The sequence below is a fragment of the Accipiter gentilis genome, chromosome 16 (genome assembly GCF_929443795.1).
Source record: "Accipiter gentilis chromosome 16, bAccGen1.1, whole genome shotgun sequence".
Classification (NCBI taxonomy): Eukaryota; Metazoa; Chordata; class Aves; order Accipitriformes; family Accipitridae; genus Astur; species Astur gentilis.
The window spans coordinates 7,879,523-7,892,766 of NC_064895.1; the positions used below are offsets into that span (position 1 = coordinate 7,879,523).

The 13,244-nt window shown below is 43.8% G+C and overlaps 1 protein-coding gene across 4 annotated transcripts in view; it reads right to left on the bottom strand.

Annotated features, from left to right (window-relative positions):
* ARHGEF10 (Rho guanine nucleotide exchange factor 10) overlaps window positions 1-7,802 on the bottom strand; it is a 119,153-nt gene extending 111,351 nt beyond the window's left edge. For 3 of the 4 annotated variants that reach the window (XM_049818616.1, XM_049818617.1, XM_049818614.1), the window contains exon 1: window positions 7,716-7,801. The gene's annotated coding sequence lies outside the window, so the exon portion shown is untranslated. Of the gene's footprint in view, window positions 1-7,715 lie in introns of all 4 variants that reach the window. The other variant, XM_049818615.1, reaches the window with a different exon arrangement.
* Window positions 7,803-13,244: the final 5,442 nt, after the last annotated feature.

The window sequence follows — 13,244 nt, forward strand, 5'->3', positions numbered from 1 at the left end:
CTGCTTGGTTGTCCTCCTGGACAAAAACATTGCCCTCATATGTAGTTAGAACCACCCTTACTTCAGTTTATGACCATTGCCTGTTGTCCTGCCAGAGGACAGGCAGGCAGGGGTAGGCTGACGTCAGGGCCCTTGAAGCATCTCTTCTCCAGGCTGAACAAGCCCAGCTCCCTCAGCCTCTCCTCCAGGGCAGGGCTACCACTCCTTGATATCGTGGTGGCCTTGTGCTGAACTCGCTCCAGTTTATCCACGCCTTTCTTATACTGGGGCAGGGCGAGGCGCCGACACAGAGCCGGATGGGATGCTCCAGGTGTGGCCTGTCGAGGGCTGAGTGAAGGGGAACCCTTCCCTCCCACATGCACAACCTTGCACTCGTTGATGAACTTCACAAAGTTCCTGCCAGCCGGCTCCTCCAGCCTGCCCACGTCCTTCCGAATAACAGCCCTGATCTCAAGCCCATCCACTGCTCACCCCTTCCCCCAGTTTGGTGTCACCTGCAAACGTCAGGAGCAAGGGCTGGTTGACTTCCAAGTCACGCATAACGTGAAACAGGAGTCATGCTATGACAGACAGCTAGGGCACTCCACTGGTGACCAGCCTCCAGGTAGGTTATAACCAACTGGCCACCTCTAAACCCAACCAGACCACCAGTTTTGCCCCCATCTAGTAGTACACCCACCCAGACCATAATGACATTCTGCGAAAGAGCTTGCTGAACCCAACATGAACGTACGATTTCATTAAGCTCTGTAGCACTATGCTTAGCTTACAGATGGGAAAGCCGAGACCTACAAATACTTAAGGAATGAGAGGGAATATGGGTAAAAAGTCACTGAAACCAGGGAAGGGAACAGGTTCCTGAACATGCACATAGGGCGCCTGACTTTCAGCGAATAAGCCTTTGCTCCTGCCTTGTGTGCTAGCAACTGTTTAAATACCCAAAGGAAGAAGAGGGGCATCACCCCGGGTTTTGGAGGCTATCCTGGAGGTCGAGTGTACCATAACAAATCGCAAGCATCCAAAGAATTAAAAGTGAATGTTGGCATCACATAATTTTAATTAGGACTGATTTTTTTTTGTTGTTCTGTGCCACACAAACTAGATGACTATGTCACTAGTTCAAGACCTTGATCTTCCACATCACATGCAGAAGCAAAACAATAATATATGAATACTAATACTATATGAATACTGATTTTTCTTAATTTGCTCTAAATTTGATTGCAATCAAGTAACTTCCTCTGGAAAAGTAATCTTATTTCTGAAATTTCCTCTTTTAAACTTAATCCAAATTAGTCTCTCTCAATATTGGAGATCAAGTATTACCTTAACCGGAAACACCCTCAGCAAGATTTCTATTTTTAAGTCAGAGAAGATCCTTGCATGCTGCATAACACTTCAGTTGTGATGTAATCCTACATAGGGTTCAGTTGCATATATATTATTATAATACACATGTAATTAGAAGTATTATGCACTGACTTTATAATTTATTAAAAAATGCACCAAAATAGTAATTTACCCTAGTAATTCTGATCAGCCTTGCACGTAAAATACAGTATTTTTGTCACTGGGAAAATGCCCCTTCCTGAAACCTATTTTGATTCCCCAGCAAACCAAGTTCTTAGCTTCCAAAAAAAAGGAGTAGGTGAGGGCAAGGAATGTTTTTTATGGATACACTCAATAAAGCGTTTTTTTCCGCCTTCAATTGTACTTCGTCTGCACATCCACCGCAAAAACAGAAAGTCCTGGTCAAACTTGCATTAAATCCATGAGTCCTAGTTTCAAAAGGCATAGGTTGTCTTTCAAGATACTGATGACAACTGATGAAAGCTTCCATCAGAAGCTCTTTCCAATGATACAGGTGAAATGATACAGTGAACTGAAGATTCAGTTTCTACCACTTTCTGCAAACCTAGTCCTGACAGAGGCACTTTTCCTGAACATTTTCAGTTCTTTGGGTACTACCGTCCTTGCAAAAGTAACCACACTGTTTCTCATCAAAAACAACCCATTCCATCTGATCATTACAAAAGTGTTCAGTTGAACAAATTTATTTCACCTGATGAATAAAGTTATTAACAATATAAATATAGACTCTTACACCTGTGTTTTTAAAATAACTATTTGGAGTAAAATATGGAAATGCATTTCTAATCACAAATTTGACTCGTAATTCATGCTCTAGAAACATAACAATTTTCATTGATTTTCTAACACCAAAATATTATTCAAATAAATCAGAAATCAGACAATGCAGCCATTAAATCATCAATTAAAGTAAGAAAGAAGAACAGTAATAGCATCTGCACAAAACAGCCCTCATCTTCAAAAAAGGTATAATGGAAGGCAGTTTTCCACGGAAGTGTAAGTTCTGCATCTAGTCCTAACATCAGCAGTCTTCGCTCTTTCCTTGATTTGGAAATGATCGAGTAGACCTCTTTCTTCTCCACCTTCTACAGTTTGAAAGGGAAGTTTCTAAAACTCGAATTAGTCAGTCCATGGTTTGCAACAACATTAAATATTATGTACAAAAATCTAAAAGAAAACTGAGGATGAGACTCTGAATGCTTTAAAGTGGTGAAAAATATAAAGTCAAGAGCCATAAGCCCAAGACTCAGTGTGGTCCTAGCAGGAAATCTAAATATTGCCATCTACTCCCTAGTAACTTACAAACTCATTTTACAGATGAGGACATAATGTTTATCCCCTTTCTTGAAATTTCTGAGATGTTCATTCTGTATCTCTAAAGAAAAAAAAATATTCCTATGATTTGTACAATCTTTTTGAAAGTATTTCGAGAAAACAGATTACGGAACAGAAATGAGAGTGAATGTTTGACCTTGAGCCTGGATCCTAATAGTTCGTATTCATGGTTCAGTCCCAAGTAACAAGTATTGTACAGTACAGTAAGTCACTGAAACAGATTTTCCCAAGATAATGCCCCTATTCAGCACTGCGTAAGTAGAACAATTTATTTTGCTCTGGTTAACTGCTTCACCCACGCATTTGACATTAAGCTTCAGGCTTCCTGACTGAGCAGCAAACATGTAGGACATGAATCAATGTTGTGCAGTCATGCCTCACTTCCCACAGTCTTGCTGATTCAGGCAATTCAGAATAAAATATGAATCAAGTTTTTGATCTAAAAACGCAAGTTGGAATACTTTGTCATCACTCCCTTAAAAACAAGTTGTACCTTTACATGTCCCTGGTTTCAAAATAATCTGAAGTATTTTGGTGTGAGTAAAATTCAGGTTCTTTAGTGTAACAAAACGTCTCAAAGATGCTAATAAAGCAGCAGTTTCCTTCCACGGATATGTGACAGACCTCGAATCCCGAGATTCTGCTCTCTACAAAACACACATGCACTGAGAAATGACTGCACTGAGAAAGATATGAAAACAGAGAGAGTATTAAGACATAGCTGTATAGGTCCTTAAAGAGAATTTTGGTTTATCCCGCTCATGTATCTCCCCGCCTTATTATAAAGAGCACCTCCCCCTCATAACATCCCTGCAGTCTAAGTAATTCTCAGGCTTCAGTTTATGAATCCCTGGTAATTTCCAAGCATCCAGGCTTGCAGCTTTCCCACTCTTTAAACTACTTCTAGATTCAGAAAAGGATTTACAAATATTAATTTTCCACTAACAGATGTAATAATAATAAAGAATTCATAAGAATAGGAACAGGAATGGAAAAAAATATCTTGAATGAATGCTAATTTTAACAAAAGAAGGTCTTGGATATAAAAAGTGCCTCCTTCACGTATTGTAGAATACATACAAAATAAAGACTAATTCATATCACTATCAGTGAAGCCTCACTTACTGCCCTATTATAACATACAAAATGTTCAAAAAGTAAGACGTGCTCAACAGTTGCATTCACAGCATTTAACTTAATGCTGTAACTCCAAAGGAAGTTTCTCTATGGGACAACTGCTGCTACAGATATTCCACAAGAAGCATCCAAGGATGGTACGGAAATGCACTTACAGCTCAAAAAGCCATTAGGAAGCTGAACTTACGGAAAGACAGTTTCAAAAATACCTTTAAATTTAGAGGCCATAAGACAATTTCCCATGAGTTCCCTTCTACGGTTCTAAACTAAAACTGTAAAATGTAAAGACATAATTAAAGAAAAAGCAAAAAGTGAAACAGAAGTTACTGTACAGAAGCAGAAAGAAAATTACTATCCCACATACATAAATATTAAGAAAATAAGTACTACACACTGATCATTTCTTCATCACATACAAAACTGAGCACAGTATAGTATTATAGACTCATGAATAAATTCACTGCAGCTTTGCAAAATCCATAAATTTTAATCTGAAAGTCTGAATCAAAACTACTCCTCCTCCTCCTAGATTGCAGAATGTGTTTCCTGGTTTCTTCAGTAATAGACTTAAGTTTATAAATTTTCTACAACAGATTCTAAAAATAATTTCTACTTTATATAGAAGCAGTTAATAGACTTCCTGTTTTACAAATGAGTAATGCACTATTCCCAGTTGAATTAAATTCTGTTAACAATTATGAAGTTTGACAATAGCCCTTCAGGTTTTAGACAAGCTTGTTGTCTTCCTTCAAATGTTTATAAACTATGCAAGGACTCCTAAACAGCTCAGAATCAAGTGAAGAACTCCTCTGATGTTGAGATTTCTTCATATCAAGTTTATTAATGCTGAAACTAAATACCCTCAATTGTAAAAGAAATGGAAAACAAACAACAATCCTGCCCCCACCCCCACCCCCCCCCCAGCAGTAAGTAGCAGTGTCCTGGCAAAAAAGAAAAAAAAAAAAATCAGTACAAGATTTTATACATACTAAATGGTGTATATATAAAGAAAACAAACAGACAAACAAACAAAGAAAAAGCTCTGTTAAAGACAGCAACTTAAATAGACTGAAAGACACTAAAAAACTCCAAGAGCATTTAAAAAAAGCTGTGATGCCTAACATTAAAAACCCAGCCTTCTCAAAACTAAGGCTGTACCTTACTTAAGACATGCTATACAGCTGCCAGGATTAGGATAATCAGAACCTTTTATATTTGACATAAAACAACTAAAAAGTGTTTAGACTTAGTATTTCAATCTGGTGTAAGTCAGCACACTTCCACTGAAGTTAATGGGCTAGAAGAAAAAAAAAAAAAAGAAAAAAAAAAGATGCAGAAGTACCTAGACCCTCGATTTCAATCACAATAAAAATGAGAATCTAAATACTACTTAAGTAATAATGTGGATTTTTAAAGTTAATCTCAATAAATGTTAAAGCTTGTTTCACAGTATTCTTACTCAAGGAAAGGATTGTCACCATATACTACTGATGAGCGAAACCGTATCCTATCTGAGAGTAACCATAGCTCCTGGGCAGAGGAGGGCTCCTGCGCACAGGCACAGAGGGTGGCAACCGCCTCTTTGGTACTTTGGTGTGCTCACCACTGACCTGTGAAAGCAAATAGCACGAGACTTGCACGTTTGGTCTCCAAGTCTCAGAGCTGCGATGCCAGCCGGCACACACCCATCACGCAGCACTGCGGCTCCTCTCCGTATCCTGTGGTGTATGAACTGAAGCCCAAATCTATAGGATCCTGCCGGGTCCTGGCACTCAGCAGGAGCTGAAGGACTGCACGTTCCCGAGGCGTCTTATCTGCTTCCATGGTCCTTTCTCCCACCACATCCACCTGCAGGTATCAGCCATGAAAGCCCCACGCACTGGACACCCAGTGCCTGTCCCATCACAGGACACCCGTCATCCCTCACGTAGTACGTCATGTCTCACGTACAATGCCACAGGTAAGCTAAGAGATCCATAGACTGTATTATAGAAGTCAGGAAATCTCACTGTAAAGCCTTCAGAAATACCAGATTTCAAGGTAGCGTCTAAAGAATTACTGTTCATAACCAGATAAACACATGCAACTAGTTCCTGGGCTACTGAGCCCGAGGGTGGAACAAAAAAAAAGAAAAAGACAAGATGGATTAAACAAAGCAAGTCAGATTATCAAGATCAAACAGATCACCCAAGTGAAAAGAATGAAGGGCCCATTGAAGAAAACAGTTGAACAGCCAGAACCCATGCCTGAGTAATGGGGTTGCAGTTGTATGCGCCCAACATGTCCCATGTCCCATGTTCAGGCAATGAATCTGTGTCTCCTGAGGGGCAAGAGAAAATTTAAAAAAACGTAATACTTCATTTCTACTGCAGAATAGATTGCTCACTGGGGTTTACTAAGCAGAGGAAAGGCTTTGGGAAAACATTTCTTTACAATAATAACAGTCGCAAACTAACATACAGTGGTATATCCTCACTATTTATTCAGTACGAGGCAGTCTTTAAACAGTCAATCTTTCTTATTTCCTGACTCATAAAAAAAAACCACCCCAAAAAACCAACCAAAAACCCCAAACTATATATTTTTCTGGTAACAGTTAAATTGCACAACTGAAAAAAAAGATACTTTTTACATTGCAACTAAACAACTTCAAACCTGCTAGCACAAGATAAAGGCCATGATCTTAGTAGCTTTGGGAAAAAAAAGGATTGAACAAATACTTAACTGAAAAAGGGCAAAATTTAAGACAGATAAAATCTTTTTGGTCAAAAATACAAGCACCACCTAAAGGCCTTTAAGATAAGCCTGTGCTATGGGCAAATTACTAATAGCTGTCTTTGCAAGCACCTGGTATTGCCTACCGACTAAGCTCGCTCACTTGCCCATGTGAATGACTGGCCAATCTTTTAAAGCTGTTCTTGCCTCACCCTGTAAGAGCGGGGCATCTTTCAAAAGTCACTACATGGCCTGGGATCACCACGAGCAACTCTGTAACTCCTGCAATAGCTGAAGTGTTAATTACAAAGAAACCAAAGACAATTTAAAACCCCCTTTGATAAAAAAAAAAAAAAAATAAATACAGAAACGGACAGTTGTTACTGTGCTGAAGTACTTTTCCCCTGTTTCACGAAAGCCAATTTAACTGCAGATGCCAACTACAAAGCTGGTGCTGAACGCAGTTTTTAAGAAGGGGGAAGGAAAGAAACTCAAGTTCCCCCCGGGACCCCGGACCGTTCAGGAGCCTTGTCCGCACCTGATGAAGAGGCGAGGGGAGCTGGAGCCAGGCAGCCCCCGATGCCGAAGAACACGAAGAGGCGCACACGCGAGCAAAAACCCCAGGGGAAGCCTCGGGGGAGAAACTTCACCAAAGAACAAGGGGCAGAAGTTTGGGAAAGGAGCGAATGCGTTTATTAACGACCCCCGGCAGCCCCGCTCCGGTAACTCGCCAAGCCGCGCTGCACCGGCAAAACCTCTTTCAGAAAACGCAGAAACGGGGTTTTTCCTCTCCTCCGCCGAGGCGGGCAGAGATTCGCTCCCCAGCTGCCACCCGCGGGCTCCCCGCAGCCCCAGCGAGGCGCCGCGGGGACGGCGGCGGGACGGCGGGCGGAGGAGGAGGAGGAGGGGGATGAAGAGGAGCAGGAGGAGGGATGTCTCCACACGGAACCCCGAGCCCAGCCTCGAAGGACGAAACTTTCCGTGATTAACACGGCGGCGAGACCCCGGCGCTCCCCGCCGGCCGCAGCCTCCCGCGGCCCCGCCAGCCGCGGAGGGAACACCCACCTCCTCCGCCACGCAGCTCCGAGGCCTCCGCTCCGCCGGGGCTCCGCCGGCTGCCCCGCTCTCCGGACGTGTCACTCACCCCGCCCCCACACCCCGTCCCGCGGGCCGCCGCCGATCGCGCACTCGCTCGCCGCCGAGCGGAGCTCCTGAGTCCCGGCGAGGAGCCGCCTGGCTCCGGCCGCCGCCTCCCTCACCGCCTCCCCGGGGCGGCCGCGCCCCGCCCTCTGCCGGGCCTTTCGGGCGGCGCCCGCCGCCATTGGCGCAGCGCGAAGCCCCGCCGCCTCCCGGTTGGCTCAGCGGCCCGCCGGTCGCGGCGGGGCGGGGCGGGGCGGGCGGCCGTCCTCGCCCCCCCGCCTCGGACCCCTGCCGCATTCCTGCCGCCGCACGTGACGCCGCCGGGGCGGGAGCCCGGCCCCAGGGGCGCCTGAGGGGGAGGGCGGGGGTCCCCGGTGTAACGGGCGAGGAGCGGAGCTGGCCGGCTGCGGGAGGCCAGCCGGGACGGGGACCGCGGCACACGGGCGAGGAGCTGTTTGTCCCCTCGGCCCCGTTCTCAGGAACAGCACGCGAGGGTGCGCGCTAGGCCACGGGGGCTGTGTTGGGATTGGATCCCGTTTCTCACTTGAAACTCTTCAATGGTTTTCAAAATCAGAGGTTTTGTAAAGGTGCTGGCACCTCGCACCTAACCTTTAGCTCTCTGCGCTTTCCTGGCAGGCAGCGTCGCTGGCGGGCCGGTACCGACCAGGCGGGCCCACCGTCACTCGAAGGCCGGGTCACGCTTACCCTGCAGGTAACGCCAACCACCTGTACGTGCACGCGAATACGATTCGGGAGTGAGCGTGCCCCTTCCATAAAGTGGAACAAAACCCCAAACCTTTACAAGGTGCAGTTATTTTGAAAACGTGCACTTCTCAATACATCCGCGTACACATCTGTCCCACTTCGATGAGAGTAAATGCTCCGAAGTGCATTATAAGTCCTTAAATACATTGTAAGTCCTTGACATCAGTTACAACTATTTAATATTGCTAAATATTTTTTAAAGTCTTTGGACCACTTCTAAGCATGAAAACTTCAAGCTAAATGCTGTTCAAAGATCCATGCATCACCCAGCAGTGATCTTTGCCTATTTAAGTGCATGCATGCTTCAGCCAGTAAAGAAGTATGCCCAGGTATAGTAAATTAATTATCGTTATGTGAAAATGTTAGTAGAAAATGGTGGCATTTCAAAAGACATTTGGTTAATCCACCTTTTTTCTACATTTTTTATTTATCAATAGTTTAACAGCACGCACCCACATTCACAGCTATCCCATGTCTTTGTGTGGGTTCATACGGCCCGAGTTACAAATTAAATATTTAGAAGTATTACTTTCAAAAATATTGCTGTTTTCACAAAGTTATTTCTTTTTAATGCAGTTTGTCACAGTGTGAACTTAAAATCGTTCTCACATAGCTCTATAGGCTCTACATACGAAAGAAAATGAGAAGATTGGGCCATGTGTAAAGGTTAAAGCCAGGAATACCATTACGGCATTCAGTGCAGCTTCCAGCAGAGACACCACTTTATCCTGTTGCTTCTGTAATTTTTTAAATATGTTGCACTTCACTCACATCCAGCTATCATTTCAGGAGCTGAAATGGCAGGGAAGCGGTCTTTGGCAGACTTTAATAACTGCTTGTCATTAGAGGCCATGTTAAAGAACAGACACATATCTAGACAAGCGCAACTAGCTCAATTCCACGATTAAAAATACCATTAACTAGCAATATCCTTCTCCTTTGGGCAGCCAACTCATTATCCATGTGCACTAATTTCTTCCTTTCATAGTTATCTTTCACTGTTTGAGAGATGAACTTCAAATCCTTCCTGCAGTTCTCTTCTGCACCCTTTTGATCTTTGACAATCACTTCTTCGATTCTCATCACCATACATAAATATCCTTTTCTAATTCCAACAAAACGTCACTGTGGAAACCTTGGTGGACAAGTCCGACAATAGCAGATAAACATACAGAGAAGCAAAACTAACTTCCAAAATAACTTGCATTCTTCCTACTATTTTCTAAGGCAACATCCTATTAGCAGTCATAATTAACACCCTAATCATTGCAATCACAAATTCATTATTTATCCATCCATAAATAGTTGTTGATAATTAGAGTACAGATAACGGCTGTCTCCAGAGTTAACATGATGCTTTTCATAACCAGGTCTTAAGAGGATGTTTAAATTGGTTTTACTGGTGATACACGTAGAACGAGACCTCACCAGAATTCACTTACTCTCATTGCTGCTTACTGGGGCTTCAGCAGATACCTCTCGCCTCCAAGCTACCATAGGTCACGTATCTACTCCAGTACATGTACTGGGTATCCTAAGGACACCATGGACCCTGAGCAGTGTCCTGGCCCCAAAGTGACACAACGCTGTGAAGAAGGGACCCCTTTTTTCTCTCTCCATGGAAATAGGGGTGGTTGAATGTAAACTTTAATTTATGATTCCTAAGGATGTACAACATCATTCCTATGGTTTGCTTTCCAAAACATGGCATGAAATCTGAACAAGATATCTAAAACTTAGGTTCCCAAGTTCTCCCGTGAAGGCTGATTTTCTCAGTTTCTTCCTTCTGTTTACCAGCTAATGTAGCTGGCACTTTCTCTTCAGGAGTTTTCATCCACTGGAAATTCAGAAGTTGTTTCTCCTGGTGTTCTCAACTGCGTCCTCCACAAAGACAGTGTGTTATCTGCTTACTGTAATCCTTCAGAAATCACTCAAAGCCATTGCATCCAACAGCCTTGCTTAACCTGAGCATCTGCAGAACTCCTGCTGGAGCCTTGTAAAGTTACAGGTCCCCTCTACTTCCCTTACCAAACAAGGCTGAGTGACAATACTTTTTTAATTTTTTATATATATTTAAAAATACTGTTTTTAAAAGGCAAACCACACAGCTTCCGTAAGTTCAGACCATTACATCAAAATAAAAATTTGTTTTAGAAAAGCATTGCTCATTCACGTTCTGATGTGATGCCTACTGCTGGCCTGTCTTCCAGGTCTCCCTGAAGCACCACCACCACCACTACTGGGAGACAGTTTGTCAATTCTGAGCAGCAGGTTAACCTGACAATTGAGTTTTATAATACTGTGATGTTTTACCAGCACTAGAACTTCTTTCGTGAACGCCTTTAAGAACTCTCTGCTTACAAGGAGTCTTTGCAAGTCAAATTCTCAGACTGCTAATTCAGACAGACAAGGTACAAATTTTCCTAAATTTTAATATTCCTCAGTACCAGAGTTCTTGTGTTACATCAGCTCCTTGTTGTCATGGGTGGCACATAAGTGGTGGTACAGCCGATGCTGTAACTTGTTGTGGTGGGTTGACCTTGGCCAGCAGCCAGACGCTCACCCAGCCGCTCTCTCCCTCCCTCTCCTCAACAGGACAGAGGGAGAAAATGAGATGGAAAGCTCATGGGTCAAAATGAAGACAGGGAGATCACTTAGCAACCACTGTCATAGGCCAGACAGACTCGACTTGGGGAAATTTCGTTTATTGCCGATTACAATTAGAGTAGGACAGTGAGAAACAAAGACAACAGTAAAAATACCTTCCCCCCCACCTCTTTTTCCCAGGTTCAATTTCACTCCTTCATTCCCGACTCCTCTGTTTCCCCTGCCCCAAGGGGCACAGCGGGATGGGGAATGGGGGCTGTGGTCAGTGCATAACAGCTCCTCTCTGCACTCCTTCCTCCTCACATTTCTCCCCAGCTCCAGCGTGGGTCCTTCCCACAGGCTGCAGTCCTGCAGGATAAACCTGCTCCTTCCTGGGTTTCTCCACAGGCTGCAGGGGAATCTCTGCTCGGGCGCCTGCAGCACCTCCCCCACACGGGTGTCTCACTTTTTTCCTTACCCCTCATTTTGCCCGTGTCATGTTTTTGCCCTTTCTAAAACACATTTTCCCCCGAGGCGGCCCAGCCTTGTCTGCGGGGCTGAGCAGTGCCCTGGGGTAGGTGGGCTGGAGCCGGCTGGAACCGGCTGTGTCCGGCTCGGGGCAGCCCCGGCCGCTCCTCACAGAGGCCGCCTGGCAGCCCCCCGCTAACAAAACCTGGGCACCCGCACCTGGTACGGTAATATGCACAAGTTATTTCTAAAACACAGAATTCCTACTTTTGGTTATTTTGCGTGCTCTGATGGCTCTGCTCCATTCTGAAGCTGAGGAAGGGAAAAACTTGAATGAATTCACTGTCACGGGAGGACGATGAAGCACTAGGGTCACGCAACCGTGAAAGACAAATGCAACCTTCGGCTGAAGCAGAGCTACTTCAAGTGGTGGAAAGGAAGTACTCGTGTAATACAAGGTACTGAGAAGATTTTATATGAAATACTATGCACAACTCAAAGCTGCCAACATTTAAGAAATAGGAATACAGGTGGGAAAAGTGGCAAATAAAAAATATTAGGATGGCTAGGAAAATAAAAGAGCAGATTGATTTGTACTCATGAATATGCAAAAGAGCCTCCAGGCGTAAAAAATAATTATGTAAGATAAAAAGGCAATGATAATACAAGAATAAATTACTATAAATTAGAACACACTGTAGGCTCCTTCAGCCTTGGGCAATACATTGCTTAGGAGCTTTGATGTCCTAAAAAAGGTCCTCAAACTTATCTTCAACCAGTGTCACAGTGATACGTAAAACAGTATGTTGCTGAGAAAAAAAGAAGAGTTAAAGCATCAGACAGTCTATGTATTCAATGTCCAAATGCAACCTGGTCAACACATTACAACATAACAACCAGTCTCAGCTACCTCATCCCCAAACCTTCTAATTTTTTTTTGAATTTATTTCCTGTGACTCCTAAGCAAGGCTACTGCTGCTTTCCAGGATACACTGTCTTCCTGTAAACATGACCCACAAAACAAGATGATCAAGCTCTTGTTAGATGCTCCAGGTCTACCCTATGCAAACCACTTCTCTGTACGCTTGTAGTTCGCCTGTATCATAGTTATCACCTTCATTTACCCAGCAGAAATGCATGGTCCATAAACGTCAGAAAGTCAACCCTCTACCTTCTACAAAATTAGGCCTTTCTGAGGTATATTTATGACCCCGCTTGGTACAATCCCCACACTTAAACTTCCACGAGCACAGCTTTGGTGACAAAATGCAGTGTTCACATGGTAAAGTGCTTTTGGCGGCAGAAGTAGCAAAGCAGGAGAGGGAACTTGCAGACCTGTATAGCAATAGGAATATAAAAGTCAGGCCAAGTGAGTACCTGGAGCTGCCACGATCAATTATCAGTACTAAAACAAGGCACATCCTCACAAGTCTTTACAGTGAATGTCAGAGAACATTTGGTGAAAACAGTGTCAGCTCATACAGCACTCTAATGTGAACTAACCATTCAAAGGAACAGAGGCAGCTAAAAAGAGAATCCTATGAGGAAATAAATATTTCAGACAAGTAGTAATGCATCCTTTATCTGATACAGCAAGTATTAAATTTCCACTCTCTCTGCTCAGGTCATATCCTTAAGGACTCAGAAGTGACCCCAGCTGACTGTTCGGAACACGCACACGCACAGAGACAGCAGCAAGGAACAGCACAGCCCGTTTCCTTGCTTTC